The sequence below is a fragment of the Buteo buteo genome, chromosome 20 (genome assembly GCF_964188355.1).
Source record: "Buteo buteo chromosome 20, bButBut1.hap1.1, whole genome shotgun sequence".
Taxonomy (NCBI): Eukaryota; Metazoa; Chordata; class Aves; order Accipitriformes; family Accipitridae; genus Buteo; species Buteo buteo.
Window position 1 is genome coordinate 5,643,698 of NC_134190.1, and position 23,769 is coordinate 5,667,466.

Genomic DNA, 23,769 nt, shown 5'->3' on the forward strand with positions numbered 1-23,769 from the left:
TACCGTCTCACTTCTTCCAAGAAATTGAACTATAATCTCAGCTGACAAAATATGAACTTTAAAGTATTATTTTAGCGTGAGGAATAATCTTACTGCCAGCGTTGCTTCTGTGCTGCGTCTGCCTGGCTTTCCGGCCGGCTGTTCGGAGATGCTCAGGCGGACCCTGTTCGAGCAGGGACAGGACTGGAAAGGTTCCTGTGGCAAAACCTGTGTGAAGTACAGGTCCGTGTTCATTGCCTCCTTTGGAAGTAACAGAATTAATTATTGAGCCACTTACGGCCTTTGAACCTCGAGGGTTATGATCTGAACAAGAATACACCCTGTCACTGAAGTTCACTGAAGTGCAGATGCTGAAACTATAAGGCTAATTCCCTTCCTTAAAGGCAATCAAAACACCCCAATGGCACCTGGTGAACATTAAAGCCAGCTTTGGTTTCAAAGTCAGAAGCCCTTGGGAAAAACAGAGGTCACATTTGTCAGGTCACTCTTTGCTCTCCAAACATTGCTCTCCTCCTTTCTTTCTTTATGTTTTCATTAACACTATCAAGCCTGACAAATATTTTTCTTCTTTTTTTCCCTTTTCTCCCTCTCTCCCCACCCCCCCTTCAGTTCTCCCGCCATCTGTACCAGCCTGTTCCACCCTCACTATGTGAGAACCCGATTAGGAGAGCAAGCTCATTTATAGGATAAAGTAGCAAAACAGAGCTGGTAAAGCCCAGCATGCTGTGACCCTTCCGTGACCATCGCATGGTTATTCTCTTGTGCTTCAGCCCCTGGGTCAGCATCCACGCCATGTCATCCAAGTGCATGGAAAACAGTTCCTACACCTTAACGCAGGGCCACCACTACCCGTGTGGCTTCTGAGTGTGAAACAAGCAGGGACCAGCTTCTGTAGGAAAGGCAAAAAGAGGTAACGCTGAAGCAACTGGTCCAGCAGTTGTTTTTAAGAGAGGCTATTGGCAGAAAAACAAGAAGAGGTAGCACTGTGGCAGAAAAGAAAAACAAAGGGGTGGGGTGGGGGGAGAGGAGACTGCTCCCTACAGGAAGATTCTTCTCAATGGTTCGGTGGTGGTGAGTTCACATCCTAAAGCAGAAAGACTCAGATCCCTTTCACAGAAGTCGCACCAACAAAAAGTTATTGTAGCTGAAGATGGTCTCATTATCTATGTAAACCAACACTCACAGCAATATTCAATTATACACTTGCTAAGTCATTACCTTTCATCACCAAACAAAACAGTGTTTCAAAGCTGGAAATATCTTGTAGGAGTCAGAATTGCTCTACTGTAACTAAGAACTGTGCACAGTAGAACTGAAGCCGCCTCCTTTCCTGCATCTAGGCACCTGGGTCTATTATTATCTGTAGGTGAAATGGAGCAGCATGAACACTGTTGGCATGGCAATATGAGGGGAATTTTTTCCCAACTAGGCTCTTACTCTCTAATTTTTAGATGTTTGTGGATACGCTGAATCAGGAAGGCTTCAATATTTTAACAGATGAAAAAGTGCCTTTTTTTTTTCCTTAGAAAAGATTTCTACAATGATTAATACCAATATTTCTTAAAATCTTGTTTTCTCTTGCTTCCATGTAAAGAAAAAATAACTGGATAAGCCATTTCATTTAGAAGTTAAATTCTCTGAGTTCCCTCATACCCTTGTTCATAAGCAAGGTTTGGACTGCAACTGGAAGGATAGTACAGATGTGTCCTGTCCCCAAGGCACTGAGAGGGTAGAGTGCTACAGGCAGATTGAAAGATACCCTAAACTCCATTTCTGGAGATATTAAACTTTTGAAACCCCACCCCCACATAGTAGAGACATCTCTCTGCTAACTAAGAGCATGCCCTGGACTGGAGGCACCCACCATCTCAGCGCTCCTTGGATTTCCTCCTCTGCCTACTGGCATATGTCCCAAGGATAACTTGTTTCTATATACTACATTCATTTAGCAAAATAAAGGCTATGGACACAGGTATCCTACTTGAAGTGCCAGAAGCTGACACCAAATTCCTCTCTCGTATGTACTCCTACAACCCAGAGCCACTTTGCTGAATTCCCAGGGGCAAATTAAGCCAGTGATGCCCTTCCACACTTACCGAGGCACAGAGGGACCGACTTTGCCTCACACTCCATAACAGAAGTGGTCCGAGTAGACAGGACTTGGAAAAAGCCCACAGCTCCACTTGGGGAAGCACAGAGTATTTTCACTTCATACAGTTAATTTATTTACAGCTAGGTGTTGGTATACTACAAATTGTGAGACACCAAAATGAAGAGGGTCAGGTAGGGTGAGTGTGCGTTTACTTTGGGTTCATCTGTCAGGGAAAAAAACCAAGGTGCAGTATTGGTGCTTAAAAAAAACCAAATCCAACACTAACTGGACATGAAAGCAGTAGCTTTGCAAGAACTTTTCCCCACAGCACAACATCTGTCTGTGCTTCAAGAACTCTCCGATCCTTGGGTCACGACTGATCTAGCCGGCTTCTCTTTTGGCTGGATGCCTCCTTGGTCTTCCCTTCTTCCCTCTGCAATGCTTGTAACCGGTTGACAATTTTAAGAGCATGGCACCAGGCAGGGGGTTTTGTCAAGAGATCTGCAATTTTTTTTGCAAAATCACTCTCCTCGCTCTTCTTTCCCTCCGCTCCACCCCAGAGCATCCGTGAGAGGAAAGGATGGGTATCGGTGGTCTGAGCGTTGGAGCTGTACGTTTTGCATCAGTGCCTATCATTTATTTCGGGAGGCAGACCTGTCGTACGCAAAACACGCGCCAGGCGCCGGTGGCCGCCCCGCGGCAGCGTGACAGTCATCTGATGTCACCGCGAGCTCACGCACCTGCTCCAACGGCACGGAGAGCTGAGGGTTTTCCCTGATTGATGTGTGCAACAGCTTCGCGGGGCTGCGTGGGCGAAGGATGTGGGCTGGCCCCGGCAGCACCGACCTGAACTTCCCCCTGACATTGCACCAGGAGAAGACAGACCAAGACTCATACCTGCCCACCCACACAGACAAACCGGCAGATACAAAAACGCGTGACCTTAAAAACCAGGACACGAGCAAAGAGAGGAAAACGTCTCTCCCTTTTTCTTTTTTTCTTCCCTTTCTCCCCAGCACCGCAAATAAGTCATGCACGAAAATACCAGCATAAAAGCAGAGGGCTGGCTTTACCTCTAGGAGAGCTCCGCTAACTCAAATCGTTACGCACACAAACTAGGTTGGCCTATTGCCTTCACTATGTTTGCTACCACACTGCCATTACCACCCTCCTAGAAATTTCCTCAGATATTTCTAACTCTCCACTTGTCTATTTAACTCCAAAAAGAAAAAAAAAAGGGGGGAGGGGGGTGGAGGTTGAGAAAAAAGACCACACTTCTGTCTGTATGAAAAGTACAAGTTTGGCTTAGAGAAAGTATCTGGAAAGTACAGAAGGACCAACTTCTCAAGTCTGCAAAAACAACCACTTTTACCACATATGCTCACCTATCTCCTGAGAGGAAATTCACTGCTCAGAAACCTGATATTCTACATGCTCTAATTAAGGAAAAAGGAAATAGCTTTCACAGTCTCTTGTGCAAGGGCCAATGAACATAAGTCAAACACTCACCTAAACCCATGAAAACACTTTGAAAAGAAGTAAAACAAACATTCTGCTAATTTCCCAGATGTATATCCAGTAATGTTTCTGATATAAAGGGCAGTGGTTAGGAAAGAGGAAAATAATTCAGTGATGTGGGAGGGAGACGTACCTTTATAATCCATCCTGGACCCATTTTATGCATTTGTGATGGAGGGATTCGCTCTGAGCTGCTTTAGCAGGGCTACCAGGGTGGCACAAAATGGACAGTGCCACATCTCAAAAAACTACTTTCTGAGAAGCGTTATGGTTCTCTGGTCACAGTTATTTCTGTAGCACCTATTAAATGCTTAGGTAAAGTTAGCAAGAGTCAAGGGATACACAGCCCAGTAAGTCTTCATCCACCTCTTGAAGTTTCAGGGAGAAAGTATTCCTCCTGCAAGTATTTAGGAAACTCCAAGACATCTTTCACATTGAAAACACCTTCTGTCCATGGTGTAAGGTGTTATTCCACCTGCTTCCAACCAATTTAGTGACAGTGATTCTTCATCACGTTTGTACCAAAGAAGGGGGAAGAAAAAAAAAATTGCTAGCCAAAATTAACATCTACATACACATTTCCAGTTCGACTCAGTGTCACAGTTATCTGCCTGAGTCTGGCCCCTTTGAGCTCAGCAGCAGCACTGAAAGAAGGCAGGCGAGCTCAGCAACCAGTTCTGAGATTAGAAATTGCAATCAAGGGTTGTTCACTAAACAAGCCAGCTACCAGTTTTTTCCAAATTCAGAGACTGCTAAGAGCATGCTTAAGTTTTTCAGTGTAAATGCACTTTATTTTATTTGAGCCAATGAAACTGAAAAGGAGATGGGAAAGGAATTACTAGTCTAGAGATAAGACCTGTACACTGCCACTCCTGATGCAAAGAGATGGCCACGCATTCTTATGCGCCTTCTGCATAAGAGTCGGCTACAACAACAGTAATCGAGATGCAATGGTAAGAATAAGAAACGTAACTCTTCTTATCTATTTTCTTCTACCAATATCAGTTAAGCGTAAGACACACTGTTCTTTAGATGTGGATGCTATATGAGATCTAGCCTCCTCCGTCTTGTTTTGCAAAATACGAGACAACTTCAAAAATAGAAAGTAAATGCTGGTTTCCTTTTCAAGTGAGTTTTATTTGTTGATCATTTACTGGGAAAGTACTAAACAATTCTGCTGAAATACATTGATCTGAAAAGACTTTACTGCTACGGGCTATGTTACATACCAGGACAAATCAAAGAACTCTAAATCTTTACAGGTTGCCTCCAAGCAATACCTTCAGAGAAATTATAATATTTTTGTACCTTTGTGCATCTTACACTCTTCACAGAAAAACAGTAATCATGTCTGATGTAAAAATTACAGTGAGAATAAATCAATAATCTTGTTATTATTAACAGCGATAAAACTCAATTTTTATAGATCACCTTTTTATCCCTGGAACTCAAGGCACCTTGCTGATTGTCCCCATTTCACAAATACAAGACCTCAGGAACTTTGAGATGCAGTTACTTTCTTAAGGCCATACAACATTGACTGACCCTGGGACACAGCTCAGCCTCTGCAGTCCTACCAGATGGCAGGCAACAAAACTAGATACCTTGGTATTTTTCCTTCTTTTAATTTCCACCTATGCCTCTGTATGTTTTGATCTGCCTCATTCAGCATAGCACAGCTTCAAATCCTGGCTTTCCAGGAACACAACTGGTTTGTTCTCTGGAACTGCCCTGCTACCTGCAAGACTGAGCAACTACATGTACAAAACCGCTCACAACCTCAATTTGCACCAGAAAGGTCAGTCTCCCCCTGCCCCCCCAAGTACCATTAGAGAGCATTTTTGGAAAAATTAGATGAAAAATTACTTGAAAACATGAGACACTGGCCTGTCTTTTCCTGGCAGGCTAAAAAATGTTACCTGCTACTGCAGTTTCTCCTCTTGGTCAGAGTGCATTGACATTGCTTTGAGTATTAAAAGCCCCTAGTAATGCCCTGATCACAGCTACAAAAGTAGCATTTTCTAAATCATTTGTATTTGCTGTGTATTCATTCTCCCTCTTAGAAAGCAGCACCTTTACCTCTCACCCTCACCTGGTCTACTAAATGCAGCCTTAGTACCTACTACAGGCAGCAAACAGGCCAAAAAAAAAAAAATAAAAAAAAAAAATCCAAACTACATAGAGTTACACATTTCAGGAAGAGAAAAAGCTCACAGTGATCACTCAGTGGCAGATGATATCAGTAGAAATGTCATAGCTATCTTTTTTTCCCCCCACCTCCGTTTTCATCTTGAATACCTGGCACTGCCAGAACTCCCTTTAACAGAGCGGAGATTTTCCTGCCAGCCACAGCTGTCAAAAACTTAAGCCAACCAGTCCAACACGGCTGGATGGATGATAATAAGGTTGTAACTAACTCAAGCACCTTCAGCTACCAGCTACACATCTATTCACTCCAGATGTACCTCTGCAAATGGGCAAGCTGTACCTCCCCGTACCAGTCTGGCCACCTGCAATCTGGCTGAAGCGAGCAAGAAGCAGCATCCCTTACCCTCACAAAAAAAGTCTGTAATTTGCAACATGAGCTCCGTAAAAGGGTCTTTACGTTACATTACATATCATAATGTCTTTTTCCTGTCCCCAGAAAGTCTCCCATGCCAGATACCAACTCCCAAATTTTGAGGCCCCGTTAGCTTGGCACTATCCAGTGTAGGATGATCAAGTGGAAGTAGTAACCACTCCCCACCAGCATGCCTACCCATACACAACCTCTTCCTAAGCCAGATGTTTTCCTTCACACAAAAAAAAAAATGTCACCAAGCTGGAGAGGAGCAAATGCTGTGGTGTTTTACCTTGTGGCTAATAGCAGAAGGGTTTTCTGTAGCTGGGAATTCAAGGCAAAGGGTCTGGGAAGCAGGAGATCCTTTAAAGCTCCTCTGCCTATAGAGTTTGCTGAACTTCCATTTTTAAGATGAAATGTAAAGGCAGTTTCTTCATCTATTCCTCTACTAAAAAAAAAAGATCAACCAACTCAAATACCTGCGTAACTGCAATACCTAGTAGTTTGGAAGTTCTCCTCTCAAGTTACGTTGCGCATTTTTGGACAAGCAACACAAGAAATCAGTTACGAGCTTTTTCAGACTCAAAAATAAGTATCAGTTATTCAGACACAAATCTGCAGTTACTGGCGGCAGGACAATAAACACCATGTAACTTTGTCTTGCTAAGCAAAAGCCAAACAGAATGGATGAAATAATTATCTTAAATCAAGCACACAGTCAGATTCCAGCTCATCTTCCTATTCATGTCTCCACACACTCTCAACACAGAAGAAATCTCATCTCTTAAGTAAACACACACATAAAGGCACCAACTAAATTAGAAACTCCATGGAGTTGACAGATTATGATCTCATCACTTTTTTTTCCTCTGGGGAGGTGGCGGAGGGGAAGCATTTCCTTTCCAAACTGAATTTAATTCACCTGAAAAATTTAAGCAGAGAGTATCTTGAACTCACAGGAGGAAGAGTACTCACAGTCATGACTACATTACTCTCTTGCACTGGTTTTAATTTGACTTAAAGCGATTTATTAATTTGATTTAAAGCAAACACAGAAACCTGGTACGAGTAGATGCAACAGTACTAAATGGGATACTATTCAAAAACAGCAAACGTAAATGGATTTTAAAGAAAAAAAAGCCCTCTCCTGTTTTTGGCTAAATGCATGGAGAGTTAAAGTTACAACCATAAACTTTTTTTTTGCAAAAGCAAAACCTTGTAATTAACCCTCAGGCAAATCATCAACCTCCACATTGCTCGGTTTTCTGTCCTTGAGACATTTATGGCAAAAATAAGCCCTGTGAGGCCCCATGATGCAGAAACACCCAAGTGCAGGTGTGTCTATGGATATTTGTCTATTTTCTTTCAACATTTCCACCCTGCTTATCTAGACCGCCCTCTCCTTTCCACATTAATCTCTGTTTATTCTTCTGCTTGGCAGTGAGAGAGGGAAGAACACTCACACACTCATGTTTACAGTCCTCTGGACCACTCCTAGTAGCTGTGCTTTGACTCAACAAATTCAGGAAAGTCAGTGCTGAGAAGAAATGTGCAACTTCCCAGTCACACTGCTCTGGAAGGAAATGAGCTGTGCTCCGCAGGGAAAAGGAAATTGCTTTGGAAGTCTAGACCGAACCCTTCCTTTTCCATCCCTCCTCCTGTTTCCTCCTTGAATATATTTAAGACAAAACAAAAGGAAGGTGGAGAACAAAAAGGAATCATTGGGCAGAGTTTCCATCTCTGTGTGTAACAAAACCACAACTGGATGTGGATTTAAACACCGGCGAAACATCAGCTAGAGGAAAGGGAGGAGAGACATAGGACTACAGAAGCGCCTAAGAGACAAGGGTGTTGGCAGCATCTGCTGTAGCAAAATCGGAATCGGGAATGCGGTGAAAGGCAACGTACTGCAGGCAGCCCCTCTGATCCTCCTATCAGGTTGGATTTGTCTTTAAAATGCAGTAAGCAATGCAGCTGTGGGTCTAGTTGCCAAGAACTGTGCCAGTGAAAGGGAAAATCCCGCAAGGTATTTAGTAAACTTGCTCTGTTTTGGGATTACCCCCCAAACTGAAGACACAGTAAGAAAAGCAGCTGTGAAATAGGACTGGAACAGCAGACAAACTTGAAACAATCAAATGAACTCAGGTGAATTTTAAAAGAAGCCCATAAAGACCCTATGAACTAAGATGGAGGAGAGACAGGTCAGACAGATGGACCAACATGGCCTGAATCTGGCAGGGAAGACCAGCAATAAAAATAATGGAAGAAAAAAGTCAGGGGGGAAATAAATGTGTATATATATATAAAAAAAAGAAAATAAAAAAATCCCCAGATAGCTTGGTACTACTTGGTTCAAGTAGGGACCAGATAATACAAGAGCAAGCCAAGAGACTTTTCCGATTCCAGGAACAAAAGGGGGACCAAGGGAATGGATGAAGAAGTTCCTGGGAACTGACAAAGAAAGACCAAGGCGGGGGGCAGGGGGGGCAATAATCAGACTATAAATTTAAAAATGTTAAAGATGATGTCAGCGGAATCTTTAAATCAAATTGGCAGGAGGAGGACCAAGGAAAGCACTCCTAAGAAGGAGAAAGCAAGAAAAATACCTGTGCATGTGGGCATTTAAACTGCAGTATGGACAAGCACCAAGTCTTACTAACTTGCTTTATTTCCTGCCTAAATGAAAGGATATATTTTGTTTGAGTTTGTTTGGTTTTGATAAGAAGCAACAAAAGGGGAAAGAGTGTGAAACCGATGCAAAACCCAATGCACATGGCAGTGCTCTCAGTGCCTCCTGTCCCATTCCCTAAGAAAAAAAAAGAAAAAGGGAACACTTTGAACCACGCTTTAGCCCCCGCTGGCACAAATCTCCGCACGGAGCTGGGGAGAGGAAAATGAAGAAGCGATCGGACAACGTTATCAGTCAAGAGCTCCCAGGGAGGGAGGAGTGCTGCAAACGCCTGCTACAGTCACACCGCTCACATCCTGAGGTTATACTGGACTACAGCGTGCGCCAGAGCTTAATGTTAGGTTTATTAGTTGTCTTACTTTCCAGTCAAAAAAAAAAAAAAAGAAAAAAAAAAGGAGGAGAGGGTTTGGTTTGGTTTTGTTTCTGACCCAGTGTAGGAAAGCAGTTTTATTCCTTAAGGAAAATTCTAAGGAGTGGGAATGAATGCAAGGATTGTATGTCTGAATCATCCTGTTAATTCCCTAAATCCCACAGCATGTGGGGTTTGGATAATGTTTTCGGCTAGGAAACTCTTTTTTTTTTTTAATAATTTATATTTATTTTAAAAAAGAAAGAAAAACAACAACAAAAAAAAAGAAGTGGTTTAGAGCTCCTCCCTTTCTAAATCACAGTTGGACCCAGAAAGACCAGTTTTGTTTTTAAACAAAGTTAGCAAATTGCCCTTAAGCTGGTCAATTCCAGTAATCGGCATCAGAGTAATGACAGTCACTCAGTCAGTTTCCCCTTTGCCAGACCAAAAATAACCATTCAGCTAAATTCTTCCCAAAAGTGTTTATTTCGGCTAAAATGAGTGCAGTTAGGTTGCAGACACATCTTTCTTACAGCTGGAAAACGTACAACTCTATACATAACACTGTTTCAACATCCCTCTCTATTATATATATTCAGAGATACCACTAGACATATTATAGGTCCTAGGGAATATGTCTTCAAAATAACCAAAAGCATCTCCTCCCTTTCTCGTTAGGCACAGCAGCAAAAGAATGGATTTTATCAGATGCTGCCTGTCGATTACAGCCTTTGTGCTGTTTACAGCATGCTTGTAATGCACTACAGGAAAAATACCAATTTCTTTAACAATCACGGAAACTTCTGCTGATTATAGGGACTAACAAATCAATATAAAAGCACCTTTCATATTTATTTGAGTCAGATACAAAGTTTTATCCACCTAAAAAGCATAAAAACCATCAAAATCACAATAAGTTTTCCGGATGTGAAGACAAAACACTCCAAGCTAGCCAACTTGGAAATGCCAAGGGGTAGCCACAACATTATACAGTGTACTTACAGCACAGAGAACCTGACGCGCAGAGGTAGTAGGAAGCTCGTTCTGCACATTCCTTTGAAGGCACCCCCTCACCAGGACACGGAGGATGTTGCTGAGAGCAAGGACCATACAGCAATATTTGCCTTGACAGCTGGTAAAGAGTGATGCATCTGCATCTCCTAGCAGAATAAAGACATTACCTGTAAGAAATTTGAACAATAATAATTTAGGAGCACTAAAAACATGTGTTTCACACCACTATAGCCACTCATGTCCCATCCCAGTCCTTCCAGTCTTGGAGAACAGAACCACCACACTTAACACCTCAGTTTCATCCCAATTAGCATAAACCAGCATTTTTCCCAGAGACTGGAAAGGACGCTGGTGCCAAGGCTGGGGGCAGGATAACAACACGGAGTTCACAGATATCAAATAACCGTTTCACAACTTGTGAAGAAATTTATCTGAGTGAGTCTACTAGAACAAGAACATTAGCTAAAAGGAGCAGATGAAAACAATTTTTCTGCCCGTGGTCACTCAGCATGAGATAGTGGAAGGAAATGTTGGTGAGTCATCTCAACATGGGATGGAGCAAAATCTGAAGGAATAGTGGACACAAAGCCCAAGAGATAAAGGCCAGGGTAAGCTACTGATGAATCCCAATGAAGTCACACCCAAAGGGGATCAATCTTTAATCCTCTTGACTCTGAACTATAACACATTTCTTGAATTACATAGTTTCATGTTAGCTAGGAGACTAAACTTTTTCATTTGTTACAATTCCTATTCTAAAAACGGAGAACATGGCCATGCAATTTTAATACAACTAAGTCAATATTGTAACTGTTGTTGCACCTATATAACTGCATTTGCACATACGTACATGTACACACATAGTATAAGCTGATTCATTATATTTACACGCAAACTATATAAGGTCTGTTTCAGACCTGAGAAAGGGCTTGTGCTTGCAAAAGATATTTTTCTCCATTAGTTCATTTGATAAAAGACATTTCCTCTCTGATCCTTGTAGAGTTACACACACCACTTGCACTCTAGTAGTATTTACATACACACAACACACACTTGCTCCCTCCTCCTTTTTTTTTTTATTGTTTGACCTACATCAATGGATTGAAAATAATTATACACTACCAAATAATAAAAATAAAGTACCCACACTTAAAAATAAATTGAGTAAGGTCATCTTCTTACTAATACACAGGGCTTCCTAAGCTGTACTTTTAAAAACATATATATAAACATATTTCCCTAAAAACAAAAGACTGCTATTTATGTTTTGTAGATAAGCAAAGGATAAAACCTTCACACCGCGAGTCTTTACAGCCCCACAATTTACACTCTGGTGTCATAAAACAGCAATAAAATATTTTAGAGATAGCCATAAAACTGTGATCCAAGTTCAATCTTTTCAAAAGCTCTGCTTCAACTCAGCTGCTAGGGTCTGAGCAGGATTATTTATATTTGATCAGTGGCAAAGTTCACACGCTGTCCAAACTTTTCCAAAGTTTGTCCATTTTCTGATGCAGCCTGCCAGTACCGGCTCACCCCTGCGTCTGGGAGAGACTTGACATTTTGCTGCGAATGCTTTCATCTAAAGAGGCTTGCATCATTGAACCCAAAATGCTTCATCTTGAAATACATGGAAATTTGGGGCAAGGCAAAGAAAAGCAGGGCTCTCGCTGAACTTTCATGCGGATTTCTAGTGGGCTGTGATGGATGTGGATTTGGGGGGCTGGTCTTGTAGCAGAGTTTGCCCCAGCTCCCTGGATTTTATCGCTTCCAGAACCTGCACCTCCGGTGCGTTCAAGCATCACACCAACTAAACCCAACGTTTCCCCAACATATCCGAAACATGGCAACCGGCGAAGCCTCGGAGCCTTACCCCGACCAAATCCAGTGAATCTGCGAGTGGAAACTGGAAACAGTTTCCCCTGGGATCTGACTCCTGCCTTACCATGTGGGCTGACAGAGGGACGTCCCAGCGCCTTGACAAGAGGTGCTGAGCCCACCTTGCAGGCTGTGACCACGTTCCAGCTACTTCTAGGCAGTCTCTGTACAGGAAACATGCTTGGTTTGGCTATCTGGTTTTAAGTTTCAGGTCCAAATAATAAATTAAAAACAAAATACCACTCCAGCCCAATTCAGACTGAAAACAAAAGTTGAAAACATACAAGCGAGGCATCACACACACCAGAAAACTTATTTCAATTTGTTCTCTAACAGAACAAAGTAAGAAAGAGGAAGAATGAAACAGAGTCCACATTCATAGCATGCATGTCCAATTAATCACTTACAAGAAACTGCATTAAAAAAATTATTTGGGGCTTGAGTCTACACTCACTGGAGCCAGCTGGAGCTTTGCACCATATCAGTGGGAATGTAAGGAGATCAGACATTGTAGAAGATGGAGTGAGCTGTGACAAATGAATGTACTATTACAGAAAATGCCAAGTTTAGATCTCATAGTAAGGTGTTTAAACCAAGTCTACAAGCAACACGATGGTTACGTTTATAAGTAACTTGCAATCGCTGAGACAATCACTTTGATTCTGCTGTTAACCCACTGAACTGGAGCAAAGACATTTTCCTAATAAATGCTGTAATGATTTATCAGTAGGGTATTACAATAAGTGGATGTTATACACCAGAAAATAAGTGTGGGAAAGTGGTGCACATTGTTACACAAAATACTAGGGCAAAAACTTGGATTTTGGTTCTCCTAATACTCACTTCTTTACATGGCCACAGGAGGCAGGCTACCAAATACCACCTTGTACAGTGAGAAATATTACCGTCAGGAGGCATATAACAACTCAATTGCTCTTATTGCTTCTTTTTACAAAGAGTAAATTCATTTTACCAAATATTTCTTTTTTTTTTCTTTTACTCCATTTCCAGAAAATTAGGCTTGTGTAATTTCTTTTTATTTATTTATTTATTTTAAGGTTACAAAATGTAAACAGTCTGCTAGAATTTCTTTGACTAGACAAGCATCAGTGATGACCAGGAAACGGATTTTAGAAGGCTTTCCTGCACACTTCACAGTAATGTGGTTTGGTTTTGGTTTTCAGTTGTACGTTATACTCAGCTTGGAAATCAGCAAAGTCAGTATTTCAGGACATTCAAGATTCCTAGAAACCTCTAAGAACTGTAACATGTCAGGCCCTGATTTGGAAACGCGCTTACCTGTTTAACCTCAAGCACAAGACCTCACATCTTTATGACACAAAACTTTAATCAAGCATTTAACTTTGAACGTTGCTTTGCTGAATCGGGAAGGATCTGGACCTTTTTAAAGAGCGGCATTGGTAATTGACTGCAAAGATGTTATATCCTGCAGCTAGGCTCCTAATGAGCCGTGCCTGCTGGAAGCAGCTCTGGTAGCACACAGCAGCCAGCTGGTCTTCTGCAGCAGGGCAGAAAACTGCATTCCTCCTGGAGGAACCCTCCCTCCCCAAAATACTGCAGTACGGGTTGCTGCTTGCTCCCAGTGTATTGTGCCTACCTGGCCAGTAGTCGCAATCCGTTGTAGAAAAAACTCTCCATTTTAGAGTCACCTATAAACTAATACTGAAGTGATTTACTTAAATGATAAGTTTTATGGTGGAAGAATATACAAGGCAATAAAATGTCTTTTACAGCCGGTTAAGCACTGAAACAAAGCTGAGACACTTGATAACTGCAGAGGGGTTGCTGGTGAGGATATTCTAATGCAGTGAGCATTCACATAATAAAAGGAGATAAAAAATTCAGCCATCGTGATTGTTTCCTTCATGTTGTTTCATCTTTCGGAGCTGTATGTAATCGCAGCCATCGCTTGCCTCAGACTTTCTGCAGAAGCTGATACCAAGGACGTGTGGCTTGGGTACAAACTGGACAAAGAAAGTTTTTGAAAAAGTGTAGATCCGTTTGAGGATGGGTAAGTAAATAATTGATCCAAGCCACATCCTTAGTGGAAAAGGAATGCTACGATTAGGAAATACATTTCCAAAACAGTCACCTTGGTATCTTCAACAATCTAACTTTGAAAAGGTGAAGAGATCACACTCGGCCATGACGCAGGCATGTGTAAATCATTTGACTTCAAAGAAGTTAAACCCACTACAGCAGCTCTGAATTCATCTTAAGTGTTCAATTAATTACTCATTTTGTGCATGTAACTATTACTGTGCAACATTACAGATATTATTCTAAGCTCAACTGTCTGCTTAAGAAGAGACTGCTTCATGGTGTCAAAAAGACTTCTGTGGTGTATGTCAAGGGAACATTTGCTATTTCTAGGCTGTGATTGAGCGAAATTCTTCTCTTGTCATAGACTACTGTATTACAGTGCCTTAAAGTAAAAGAATCTTGAAATAACGCAGCTCCTTTAGGTTACTCCAGCTTAAAAATCAATCTTCTCACACCCCTTTCCTTGAATAAAAAGCAAAATCAGAGGAAATAAAATAAAATCATATGGAGGTTTGCTTAAACTGTAGCAAAATCCATTTAACATCACTATTCCTACTCCTTCTTCCCAAAACTCTTCACACAACTTTCCCAGGGCAGATTTTTATTGCGGGCACTCACCGTGCTCTCTCTCCATACACTGCACTCTGCTTTTGTACAATATCAAACAACATGGGCCCCCACTTTCAGCTGGAACTTCTATATAGCGTTGTCATACAAATGAAAGAAAATGTTTTACCAGTTTAAGCTGGTTATTGTTTCTTCTGCTCCAGCTAACGTTCCTGCTTACTTTGGATGGGTAATTGGTCTATAGTCTCTGGTTTCAAATTCTTACAAGACTTAGATAAAATGCAAAGGATAGTTTAAAAAAAAAGTTTGGGCACGTACTGTGTGAAAATACTTTTCCAAACTGTTCCGAAAACGGTGGGTCAAATTCTGGAGCTGCTATTGCTAATAATTTTTAACATACCTCTGATGTACAAGGTTGGCTTCAACACTTTCAGCTGTAGATTAGTCAGACCTCAGCACAAACTGTACAATTTTGACATGCTTTGTGTTACCTTAATTGTGAAATCTTGAATAAGGCCATTACTGTTTAGAACAATTTATTTTGTGTTTGAAAAATACTCGTAGAAATTCACAATAGGAGACATCAGAAGACTATCGTATTGAACATGATTTTCTTTCGTCCTTTTTGAGGATGGAGTTTCTTTGGGCACACTGGCAGAATCTCTTAAGTAACATGTGACAAGGTGGCGCATGTTCTCTCAGTGTCACTTTATGCAAAACCTTCAATCCAGTTTCTTCTTCTTCTTGATAATTTTCAGTAGTATTTTACACTACAGAGGAACTGTGTAGCTTTCTGGTTATTCAACCATCTCCAGTGCCCTGTAAATGACATCTGAAGGATGGAAAGAGTGTCAGCTCTTCTATCACCACAATATTTGGATTCCTACTCACACATTCAAACAAATTTTGAGACACTGAATTTAAACCAAGCCTGAGTACTTGTGGTTTTCTTAGCCCACAACCAACTTCCCAGACTTTCAGTTTGCGAAAGTCATCGGAACATTAATAATTCTTCTCCCTTGAACCACAGATACTCCTTTCCCATTTATTCATCTTCCTGTAAACACACTTTTTGCTTCAACGCAAAGCAGTTACATCCTACACATCTAATCAGCATGACCACAGTACTTCAAACCCGCCTTTAATCGAAACTATAGTGTCCAAACTATTCCTATATGCAGCTACCACAAGTATGTACCCACAGGAGCTTCTTTGCCTTTTTAAGTTGCAGTGGAGAAGCCTGCATTTTTCACACATCCCTTTCTACTTAGCAATGAATAATTTATCTCTATAAATGTAACTTTCAAAGATACCTAATACCTAAGACTTAGAAACAACAGACACAGATGAGGCATGATGGAAATAGCTCATTCTGGCATGACAGTGTTTACGTCATGTCCCCATTTAAACACGATGCCCAGGTTTAACATGCTCCCCTTCTTCCTCTGCCCAGGGGGATCCAAATCTGGGGTAGCATGTCTAATTCCAGCACATTTAAAAGCATCTGCTCTTTCTTGTGTTTGCTTGTTTCAGGCCACAGATAAATGCCTCCTGCCTTGATGCTTTCCCTGTCCTTCTCCACTCACCTCACCTCCCGTCTTACGGGTTGTTTTTCCCTCGCTGAGACTCTAGTGGGTTTTGCGCACAGGGCTGCAGACGTACGTTGATTTAAACACAGAAGTACTCGGGGGTGGAAGGAGTGTCACAAAGAGATGATTGTAAAGATACCAGTATTTCAAGCAAGACTTTTTTTGTTTCCTTTTTTTTTTCCTGCAGTGGACCCTGTAAAACAAGCGTCCCCTTTCTCCCTCACCCAGTCTGTTCCTGTGCTGCTCTCGCTCTTGACATTACTGCAAGTCTCATGACTCAAAGTCGCAGTTCCCAAAGAGAAATGCTCAAGTGAGAATGTCATGACCAGTTGACCACAAATGCTACCATTATTCATCGTTAGGCTGAATTATTCCTGCCCACCATGGATCACATCATTATGCAAAGGCATGAGCTAAGAATATGGGGAGAGACTGGCAAAAGGCCTCTTTAAGAAGCATGCCAAATTTCACCGAATCATTTCGTGAACAAAGCATGTCTATCAAGGTAATCTTTTTCTATTCCAAGTACTTTAATGCTAAAAGGAATTCAGGTGTTTATTTCTGAACTTCAGTGCACACATTTCCCTGACTTACATTTTCAAAAGAAAGGACTAGATATTATAACAACAACAACATGAAAAAAGAGATTCAGCTCTGTTTTTTCCATAGCTTCATTCACCACTGCGGTCATTTCTCTTGGCAGTGACATTTTAAAAGCTGCAAGAAAAGACCAGAAACAAGGTTGACTTTCAGATTATTTTTTTAAAATTTTTTTCTTTTAAACTTGAATGTTGTCAGCCTCATGTTTAGAGGGAATATTTAATCTTTGTCAGTCCATTTCTTTTTTCTAGGACCTATACAGGAAAGTAAGTTTATAATTCAGAAAAAAAATACACACTAACAAAATACAGGAAGAAAAACCTCCCTCAAGGGAAGACCTCTTTTCAATTAGAGAGAACACTAATCAAAGAGAAAATAACAGCAACTCATTTTCAGGGCACCACCACGTGAAGACCCAGTTAGCAATTACACACGTACGTGACAATAAGCCATGCGCGGCTTGAATACGCTGGAGCTGGACCCACACGGTATTGCAGCGCAGTGATTTCATGGCAATGATCTCACCCCGCTGCCTGGGATCATGGAGGGGGGGACGGATAATTGTGGTCGGCTCTGGCACACACGCACCATCGGGAATCTTGCAGTTCTGTCATCACCCTGCTATTACCATTGCTGACACAACTGAGGGCAACCAGAGGAGACACCGAGGGGTACAGCAAGGTGCGAAGCGGCCACGGCTCGAGACATGTCTGAGCTGCACCCGTACGAGCAGTGCCAGAGGATGCCGAGATAAAGGCGTTACCTTCGCCTGGTTTCTCGCAGAAGTACAGGATTTGAAACAAAGCTGCCCGGCATCCCAGTGGTGAGCACGACCACGAGCACCTCGCACCCGACTTCAAACCGACCAAGCGCAAAGCCTCCTGAAAACGCCAGTTTGCTTTGCTGAGGAACAGCCCAAGCTTCACTGCTTCCCCCATTTCTGCCTCCGTGGCCCCTGTCCTTCGACACGTCCACCGCGGGAAGAGGCACGGAGCGGGGTCTCTGGGGGAAAAAAGCGGGCAAGTTGTTAAACAACTGCCTGACTACAGGCAGCCCCTCTCAGGGGCCAAGGCTAAGTGTGTTATTGCACATTTATGGAAGGCAGGTTCCAGATCTGAAAGTATTTATATGTAATAAAAGGTATCTTAAATTTACAGCACTTTGAGATTAAGTGCATATAGTTTCAGATAAATACCAGCTCCCAAAGAAATGGCTTAATGCTTAAAATATTTTGACACCATGGCACGCTGCCCACAGGCCCCACAGGTTGCTTGGAAAGCAGAAGGAAGAGAAACAAATGTGTAGCAAAGATTTTGCTAATATGTCCATCTTACCTACCAGATAGTTTGGTTTGATTCAGCAACTTCAGGAAAGAGATAGTGGGAGGTACAGAGATGGAGGAGTAGGTTTACAGCTGCACTGATTTGGTGCATTATCCACGGTTTGTACCATGCTCAGATTTCTAGTCCTTTAGCCACGCTAACCTTTTGCTAGTTAAACTCAGCAACGTCCACGACAAAGAAAGCGGTCCTCTTTTACAGCGGCTGTAAATGGGATTTGCTTCCTTCATCTGAAGGTAGTATTCGGGGGCTGGGGGGGTTCTCCCAGCTACGCTGCATCCTCAGCACACACAGAGGGCTCTGGGAGGGGGCAGAGGGGAGGAAGAGGGGGTCGGAAAGCAGTAGCCGCTCTCCCTAACCTGGGCACAGAAGAAATGAACAATTGTGCACACCGTGAAGGCAGGCTGCCTACACAGCATGCCTGGAAATTAATGTTTTAGGATAGCAAAAGGCCACACTGTTATGAGGTTGTCTAAAGGCCAACCGCAGGTCTAATAAATAAGGGACTTAGGGAGAGATGGAAGAAGTTGCTTATGCCAACGGAAAGGAAAAATGTGTTTTGGAGAAGAAAAAAAAAGCTCTCTCCTCCCATCCTATTTTCCTTTTGCCCTCCTATTCTGCTGCAAAGAAAAAGCCTCACATTCAGTAATCCTGCTATAAGATTCCTAGCAGGAAAGGAAGGACAAGTATAGGGGAATTCCATTTACCCCAAAGGCTGGATTTTGTTTTATTTCATTTCTCTTTAGGTTGATTTTTTTCTTCCCTAAGGCTTTGAACTTTTTTTTTTTTCTTTAATAACTGTTGCAGGGAAAACGACAGAAATCACGTCCAGGTTTAATCCCCATGCCAAAGCTCTCCACCCCTGTGCTTCACACCCTGCTCCTTCGGTGCTCGCCTCCCTCACCCAGAGCTCCTCCATACCGCCCTACTGAGACCCACGGCGAGGGAATACGAAATGACCCAAGCGCCTCCCACTAATACTGCAGCAATTATTCATTTCCACTGTTATTCTGAGATCAAAAAAGCAAAATTATCAAACTACAGCAAAACAGTAATATTTGGGAGCGGGGCAAAACGGTTGATTTTTTTCACCTTTTATTGGCCATTTTCTCTCCCGGTGTGATTTGTTTTCTCTTCCCTTCTCCTGTAAGCCACCATCCCTTTTCTTGCTACGTCCCTCTTAGGAAAGCTTGCAAAAGACCCGAGGGCAGCACAGGGCAGATGCCGGCGCGCGACCTCTATCCGTCCGTAGCCCGGCACAATATGTGAACGAGGTTTGGTGCCGGTTTCCATGGCAATGCAACCACACAGCAAATGCATGCCTCGCATAGGGTTGTTTTTTTTTTTTTGCAGAGGTACACGAAACAATAGAGCTAAGCTTAGGACATATAGCTAAGCTTAAGGCGCATAAGGAGTTACCACCGCCATGTAAAGGGAGAACATTTCTCTTCGTGTTTTCCCATGACTACATCTTTTTTTACCCTGCAGCAATCTGTCCTTTCTAAGCAAGCATTGAAGAGCACCAGTTTCAACAGCTTATACATATATGTGGGTGTATATAGCTGTACATACATGCAGACAAGAGAGACCTCACCATCTATATATGGTCAAACAGTATTTCCAGTGACCCCTCTTTACCCTCTTATGTCTGAGAGAGTTTCTTAAGGGCTTTCCTCAGAACCACAAAGCCGGAGCTTTAATTCCTGACCTATTTCCAAAGCTCAGCGAAAGCCAGCACAGATGTATGTTCACCACAGAAACATCCTGTGATTTTGTAAAGCAATTTAAAAAAAAATAAATCTGAACTTGCAAGACTAAGCACTCTGAAAGCTCTTACATCAAAAAAATCATTAGGAAAAAAATAGTTATTATTTGTTTTAATGTTTTCCTTTTTAAAAGAAAGCAATTTTCATTAGATGAAAGCGCTTAATGGTTTGAACGAAAAATCTAAGGGTTTCAAACCTCCAGCATGGGTGTACCATCTGATAGCTAATTGTTTCCTAAGCTCATGGAAGGACAGAAAACCCATGTTGCACAGGACATCCCTCAGCTCCACCACCGTCCTGCCTCACTCCTGCCCAGAGCCAGCCACGCTCCTCAGATGGGTGAGGAGGCACGGCTGCTTTCCACGGGGCTTGAGACATCCCTTGGAGACAAGCACGGGTTTCTAAATTTAGGGCAGGCAGCAAAACGTTGTGATCCCCTACGCCGCAGAGCAAGTTGCCATTCTTTAAGTCCTATTTTTGGATTGCCCGTTGCAGACTCCCCCAGGATCAGGCAAAGAATTGATACAACTTTTTCTTGAGTCATAAAAACTTTTATCCATCTTGCCAATATTGGACTGGAAAGACCCTTTGCCAGAGCTGAATATCTTACTCAACCCCGCAACTAACAAACATACTTTCCAGGGCTTTTTAGCACTCTCATATAACTGTCTTCCACAAATGCCAGACAAAGACTAATGTTGCCTGACGAGCCATGATTGACACAATGACAACCAAGTATCTCATATCATCATATAATCTTCTTTTAAGCAGTGTGGCAACCTTTCCAGCTATCCACACTTCCTTTAAACATTTCACTTTAAACGCAATGAAATGAACTTTAAAATTGGCAGTTTAGTATAATGAAGCATTTGCAAGAGCTTTAATGTCTTTTTCTCATTTTGCTCCTAATCGGCACCCATAATTTGCACTTAATTCAGATTATCAACATACCGCAACCATAAAAGAGAGAAAATTGCATCATTTGATTGTAAAAGAAAAGATTAAAAATACTGCTTAAAGCCCAGCAGGTAAAATATGAATGCACAAAATACAATAATCATTAAACTTTCACACCTGGGATGAGGAAGTGGACATGAATGTATGGAAAGTTTCCAAAAACCCTTTCTCTCTTCCTTTCACATACTGTATGGAAGAGCATGCCAAACCCCAAAGAAATATTCCCACTTTGGGGGGGGGGGGGAGTAAACCACATGCTTTCCATAAATAGCACTCTCCTCCCTTAAATAAACCTTAAATAAGCTCAGCCTGTGACTATGTTACAGTTTAAATATTTTGCTAACCTTACGCTATATTCTCAGGAAAGCAAAAAGCAACACTGAAAAACATCTGCCCCCAAACAAGTTATATGCGGGTGTGCTTAAAAGGCGGCTTTTCATCTGTTTAGAAAAAGGGGTGCCCTCGCTAGGAATGCAGCCTGATTCATCCTAGGTCATCTGGAATGGCTCAGCTCAAAGGTCCCGCTATTTATCCACAGCTAAGAAACTGCCCAGCTCCACTGCCTTTATAATGAAGCTGGCTTACCCCTGCACAAGGGAAAGAAAGAGAATAGCATCAAAAGAAACAGTCTTACTGGGGTTTTTCAATGGGAAATCATCAGAGCAAGCCACTAGCTGAGGAAAGAGGAGGAGGTTTCTTTGGACAGATGATACTATTTAATTAATTAAGGCACATACCACAAGCAATTTGACTGTAAAGATACAACTCGACTGAAACGACAGGCTGGTCCAGAGCCCCTCACCAGACTCTGTTTGGTCCCATTTGGGAAAACACGGGCATTGTGAAAAGCCACATCTGGTCTGCTGTGGAAAAAAGTGGGTCTCTTCTCCCATTAAACTTTGCATTGCCTCATCATACCCTCAGCCACAGAGCGGAGCAAAGACCAAAGGATGTCAGTAAGAAATCAGCCCCCACCCAGCCCTCCTCTGACCCCCCAAAAATGAGTGAATTAGCACTTTGCATGTATGGACAGGCCATGCTGGAGACTATCATACATATATACATACGTATATACATCCCTATATCCTCCTCCACCCCCTAATCAACAAAGCATCAGCCGTGCTTTTAAAACCTTGGGAACGGGGAGATTAAAGTAGGGCAATGGGGAGATTACGAGGGCAACTACACTGAGCCTTACCATTCAGTTTATGAACTCTGGGCTGCAAAAAGCAGACTGTGGGCAATGCAGTGTAAAAAGGCAGAAGCAGAGATAATCAGATACGTCACAAAAAAAAAAAAAAAAGAAAAAACCCCCCTACCTCTGAATGACTGAATTAAAATAGTGGAAATTTTCATCTTCCGATCTGTCTGTATCACAGTCACATCTATCAACAATCAAGCTTGCTTAAAAACTGTGGTGTTTAAAATAATTCTCTCAGCTCCTTATTTGCAGTGGAGGACGGTTCGGCCATATAATACACGCAGATTGTACTGTTGGTATTTTCCTCCCCCCAAAATGGCTAGAAAGTTGGTACCAAAAAAAAAAAAAAAAGCTAAGAGTCATAGGTGATCATATTGTACCAGAAACATAGCTTGAAATTTAAAAATAAATAAGGCCACCCAGCAAAAAAACCCCAAAACATACCCAAAAACAAACAACAAAAAAACCCAAACATACCACACAAGTAAAGCCCCCTGCAAATACTGCGGACAAATTATCATTTACAAGTTGGTCATCCTGGTACAAGTTTTTTTTTTGGGGGGGGGGGGGGGGGGGAGGGGGATGCCAGTAAGCTGAGTAGTGACTCTCTGATGACAGTTGTGCCTTTGGACACGTATAAAGGCAGAAAAAGGCTTTTATCATAGCTTTATCTACAATCACTCTCAACTATTACCATAACTATATTGACCTAAGAACAACAGAAAGAAATGTTCAAATTGTCAAGGCTGCCTGGGCTCCCACCAAATTTGTCTTCATGGGTTACACAGAATGACAACAACAATTTTCACTTTGCTCTAGTAACGTTTCAAGTAGGGTCACAAATGATGTCACTCCTCCCTACCTTCTTCACCAATATGCCCAAAAAAAGAGGGGAAGTAAATTTAAGACATGACCTAATAAAACACCTATCTGGAGACCAGGAATGCATTGACTTTGCTAGAGCTCACTGTGATCTGAGCTCATTCTTTGCATTTCCAGCCAGAGGACTACACTGGTACCTGCCATGACTGCACAAATCTTCCTCAAAGGAAAAGGCATTCCTGGGTTGCTCATTCAAAGGCTCCGATTGCCCTCTGTGAAATGACCCGAGTCTTCCTTTAAAAAAATTAAAATCAATGTTTCGGTGCGCTCTTGATGCATGCTGCTAAGGCAGACCCAACAACAGATCCAGAAAGGCGCACTGAAGTCAAATTCTTCATACATTTTAATTACAGTTTACACAAAATGAAAGGCAGGTTAATAAGCTCAGTTCATAAAAAATTAATAAGAAATGGCATTTTTGTACAGAAGATCAGGGACTTAGCCTTCGGAGGGCTGATCAGAAAAATATATTACATGCAAAAGTCACCTATGGTCCTCAGCTAGGAAAGAGGAGGGAGCAAAAGGGGCAGGGGATGGAGAAAGGAACAAGGGATTTTATTTAATAAAAAATTTGCAAGAGAAGAGTTTCTCATTAAGCTGGTCCCTCTATACCAGAGCAGCAGATTCAAAGGTTCTCTCCCATGTGATGTTTTTCGAGACCATTGAACACACACAACCCTGCAGATGCAGGAAGCAGAAGAAA

At 42.0% G+C, this 23,769-nt stretch overlaps 1 long non-coding RNA gene across 1 annotated transcript in view; it reads right to left on the bottom strand.

Annotated features, from left to right (window-relative positions):
• The window catches only part of LOC142042374 (uncharacterized), a 269,885-nt gene that overhangs the window by 54,335 nt on the left and 191,781 nt on the right, over nt 1–23,769 (bottom strand). The window contains exon 6 of the long non-coding RNA XR_012653734.1: nt 10,211–10,389. This is a non-coding gene — a long non-coding RNA (uncharacterized LOC142042374). The remainder of the gene's footprint in view (nt 1–10,210; nt 10,390–23,769) is intronic.